Genomic DNA, 5,425 nt, shown 5'->3' with positions numbered 1-5,425 from the left:
CAGCTGGTAATCCCCGCGCCAGTCCGCGGCGGTGTCTGCCGGCGGCGGCGGCGGCGGCGGTAGACGGCAGGCGAGCGGAGCGTGCGCAACCTGACGTGTGCAAAAACCACGGCTTCATACATTACATTGTTGCAGCTCTGAATAATCTACGCAAGGAGCCTTTCCAAGTGACTTTATACATGCACACACATGCTCACGACTCGACTGTAGTCCCCGAAGGGGTAGTCAGAGGTGACTCGCAAGCGACCCACCCGCTTTTCGCTGTACATTTAGTACTCACGTGATAGGTCGCGGGCCGTATCGCCGTAGTGACTTTTTAAATATTCTTACGTCGGGTAAACCCTGGGATGTCAGTGCTTTGCTTGAATATTTCCACCGCAGTGACAAACCCTAGTCTAGCCTAGTCTAGTAGTGTTTATCAATCACTAACACACTAAGAAGAAAACTGTTCCTCCAACAACTCTTTAGCAATCTAAAATAGAACGGTCAATAGCAAGCTGGTGAGCGGAGTATCGGCGGAACAGGCCACTCGTCAGTGCCCCATATTTCTCTACCAATCTTCTACACCGGTTAAGCGCATCAAGCATCGAGGATCATCGCACTTCAATATGGACCTCACACTGTGCTGAATGACAAGGAGAGTCCACGAAGGTTCACGACGAGGGCTACAGCACCAAACCCTGGTGTTCATTGCTCCTATTAGTCGGATAGGTACTGTGCCACACATACCGAAGTACCTAGGTACCAAGAGATTCATAGAATTATATCTAAAGAACCGACACGACTACAACCCGATCAAATATGATATCTACGTCTTTCAAAATATAATAGTAGATATACATAATCAAATTTATTTTGCCTAGTAACGCATAAGTATGTATTAAATATATACCATTCACTTTGACTTCGTATGTATGTAGTTATGTACAGTGTCTCTACCTAAGGTTAATTAACCTTAAGTTCGATGCCACCTATTAGGAATGCGTGACTTATCATTGTATATTTTATTAATCAACTCTTTATTTCGATTTAATTACTCCCTATTCGGACCATGCTATTCCGCCTAAAATATATATTGAACAATTTTTGTATTCTATACTCTTAAATTAATGATCCATCCATACTTAAGATTTTACTCATTCATATGTAAAGAAACCTATATTCAAGACAGGTAAATATGTTATAACTGTATGTATAGCACGGGTCCACTGCCGTGGGTCGGACGGGCCCGGCGCGACGTGCGCGCGCGCAGGCGACCTCTGCGACAACTATCGCAGATACACCTAATAATGAATGATTGATAAATTCGATCGATGATAACGCGGAGCTGGGGCCGTGCGCAAAAAGGCTAACAGCTTAAGGGACTTGTTGCCGGTCAGGCGGAACGTTTAAATGGTAGCTGCTTTTTAGTGTTGTACTGAAAGCTTCTGTAAGTTTGAGGTAAGTACAAGTGAAATTAAAGATAAACCTAACTATGAGATGCTGTCCTCTCTGACTTATGCCTCTACAACTCTAGATATCTTACCGATGTACTTAGTTGGGTTCTTACAGAGTTATAGGGAAAGTCAATACTTAAATTTTTTTTAAATATGAAAGTAATTAAGTTCTATCATGCTTTATGCACAAAGCGCCTGAAAGGACTCCCAACGCTCTCCATTCCGCAGCTAATCTTATAGTACTTAAGTACCTAAGTCTTAAAATTTAGTGAGAAAATTAAAACGTTGATAGGAACATTGTGTTTTTTCCCCATTATCGGGTAAGTATTTGTTCAGTTAACTATACTTTACTTACTTAAATGAATAATTTCCCTAGTCTTATCAATCCCCAGTTTAATACATCGAGTTATTATAAAGTAGATAAACATGTAGTTCAACACACATTCCTGAAAACTTGCTGAAAAAAGTGCTTCGCCTTATTTTTTCCGCACGGCACCATTATTCGTGCCGCGTGCAAAACGAAGGCTTTCAAACTTTCATATCTTATTGTTCACTTCGACAATTACTGTGATAACAAACACTCGCCAGATACCAGCCGAGCTGGAAACCCGCCTAGAAACCGATTAGTCTTACAAATAAATTTACTTTATTATTGATTACATTTTGGATTAAAAAAAATGTTTACGTCATTGTTATTCACGAGTACTGCAGTGCGTACTTTTTGGCTTCAGGTTGACACAAAGCAGAATGAATTAATTAAAACAAATACTAATTAATGTACCTGTGTATAGTATGTATACTACCTACTAAAACACTATGCTAAAATAAACTTAGATATTGCACTAACGACATCTGGTGCCGAGTAGCAGATTGAACATTTTCAGAGTTTTTGTATAATCTTCGTATCACTAGGTGGCAGCACCAGTACATTCACGACACGGTTAAAATACATTTGAATAATATTGTTTTTTAAATTTATAGGATTTTGAAGGTAGATTTATTTAAAATTATATTTTGATTATTTATATTCTTAATGTACGATTATAATAGCATTGTGTTAGACTGTGATAGCAAATCATTTAATATTTATTGTTATTGTAGGTATTAGTGACTCACTTCTAGGGATATGTACCTACTTGTAAGCTCACCTCTCTAACGCAGACAACTACAGAATGTATCCTTGTTTTCGATTTTCTAAGTTAATAGCATCGTTTACCTTATATTAAGTTGAAAAGCAATAAACAATCATAAATATCTTTTCGAAGTTATGGCGGCAAAAGTTTTCTTTCTGCGTGTTTTGTATCTTTGCTGTAACACTGCCGGATAGGCTCAATTATACTTCACTGCAGATCCTCACATAAATCACAATAAATTAACACACCTATGTGTTTTTAAACGATAATTTAAAAGAAAATTGCTAATTGGCGCTCATTTTATTTCTTATAACTTTCTTGTTTCAGCAACAGTAGGCATTCTAAAACCAGTCCTCGAAAAGATTTGGGAGACAGAGAAGATACCCGAGGAGTGGAAGAAGGGGGCAATCGTTAAACTCCCAAAGAAGGGTGACCTAAGTGACTGCAGAAACTGGCGAGGGATCACATTACTGCCTATAGTGTCCAAGATACTGAATGCCATCATCCTCTACAGAATCCAAAACCGGGTAGATGAACATCTTAGGAGTGAACAGGCAGGATTCCGCAGGGGAAGAAATTGCACGGACCAAATCAACACACTCCGCATAATTCTGGAAGCATCAACAGAGTGGCAAAAGGCCCTTTTCCTGACATTTGTGGATTTTGAGAAGGCCTTTGATAGGGTACACCAGTCAGCGATATGGGATACGCTGAAATATTTTCACGTTCCGAATAAAATGCGAAACCTTATTAAGGAAGCCTACAATGGCTACACTTGCCAAGTAATCCACGAAGGGAAGCTGAGCGAACCAATAAGCCCCAATATTGGCGTCAAGCAGGGCTGCATGTTATCCCCACTACTCTTCATCATGATTACCGAAGTAATTTTGGATATGATGGAGCAGAATGGCAAAGGAGGTTTGGATTGGTCCGATGGAACATCTCTGGAGTATCTCGCTTTTGCGGACGATCTTTGTCTTTTCTCCGAAAATAGCGCTGATATGCAAAGGAAACTCAATGACCTCGTCCATTTGGGTAACCGTGTGGGCATGCATGTCAACAGAGAAAAGACAAAGTCAATGCGAGTAATGACTGCGGACCGTACTCCATTTAAAATCAACGCCCAATCAATTGAAGATGTTGACACCTTCACTTACCTGGGAAGCAAAATCACACCAAATGGTGGAACTGACGAGGATATCGGCAACCGCATCAACAAGCCCGTGGAGCTTTTGTCATGTTAAGCCCAGTGTGGAGGTCTTCCGCATTCCGTCTCCAAACCAAGATCCGCCTGTTCAGCGCGTGCGTAAAGACCGTTCTCCTCTACGGTTGCGAAACTCGGAAGAAAACGGTTCAAACCACGAACAAGCTACAGGTTTTCGTAAACAGATGCTTACGCAATATCCTAGGGATCCGTTGGTTTGACTTTGTCTCCAACGAGGAACTTTGGCGCAGAACACATCAAAAACCTGTAGCAGAAACCGTAAAAGAACGCAAATGGAGATGCATAGGACACGTTCTAAGGCGTACTGAAGACGTCCCAAAGGAAGCGCTGATATGGCACCCCGAGGGCGGTAAACGAAGACTCGGCAGACCACGAGAGACATGGCAGCGCTCTGTGAAAAAGGAAATGGGCCAGGCGGGGATGTCTTGGGCGGATGTCTCTGAGCTGGCCCAAGATCGTAAAGAATGGCGGCGCTTCACTTCGGGCCTTTGCTCCCCAGCGGAGATTGGGAATAAGTAAGTATAGTGCGACAAACTTATCTGTTCCGGTGACAGCGAACTAAACTGATCCATATTGATTAGATGGGTTTATTAAAACTGCAAGCGCGAATTTACACTACAGGCAAACGTAAAATCTTATAAAATGAAGACATATTAGACATTTACGTGAGCTCACACCGGAAAGTTTGTGGCACTGTAAGTAACTTTCTTGTTTGGACCAATTCTCTTATTCATACTTTTTAATAATAGGTATCGAATGTGTGCAAAGACAATTTCTATCATATAGCCAACTACACCAGAATTCCCGAAGAAATAAAATCCTTATAAGTAAAGACTGAATGTATGATTTTGTATATTGATCTATTAATATTTATTTATTGATAAGTTATTAGGTAATTTATAATTATATATAAGCAATATGCATAAAAAACAAACTGAGGTTAGTTTTATAAAAAGGGTTAGTTTTTCCCTTTTGTGGTAAACAGCATTTGACAGAAGCCGCCCACCATGAAATGGCGCGGTCCCCCCGCACGGGTCGTTAGGCGCAGCAGTTAACACACGTGCTGCCCCGCCCCGGGTCGCCGGTTCAAAGCCAGCGGCATCACTGAGACAGGATTATTTGGCGCCTGTCTAGTTTAAACAGAAAAACTTCCTAGGTCATGCCGACTTTATAAAATAATAATAAAAACACATACTTACTGCTGGCCGATTTTCGATCATGACTTTCATAATTTAATTACATAACTACACCCCCAAATCATAATTATTTTTACAATGATAGGAGAGAATTAGTTTCAGGACGAACTGTTTCAGTCATGCATTCATGCAGGTGATCAGTAGATGCTATGGCCTAACCATAATTTATACCATACTCATACTCATGAAAGTGTTTTCAGCTTTCAGGTAAGTAGCTAGCTAACCTTTCCTTACAAAACAGCGTGCCTACCTTCTAGATCTGTTATTCATATCTTTTAGTAGTAATTCGGTACCGTGAACTTCAGAAAACCCCATAATTAAACATACTTAGGTATACTGTTTAATAACCATCAAGCGGCAAGGATCACAGAAGTCCTTGTTACTACGAAGAGGTCACTCGGTAGAAGTGGGTGTCGGTGTCATCGAGTTTTTGCC

This window comes from Plutella xylostella, chromosome 25 (assembly GCF_932276165.1).
Source record: "Plutella xylostella chromosome 25, ilPluXylo3.1, whole genome shotgun sequence".
In the NCBI taxonomy this organism is placed as follows: Eukaryota; Metazoa; Arthropoda; class Insecta; order Lepidoptera; family Plutellidae; genus Plutella; species Plutella xylostella.
The sequence above is the reverse complement of the archived record's forward strand: the minus strand, read 5'-3'. Positions refer to the sequence as shown.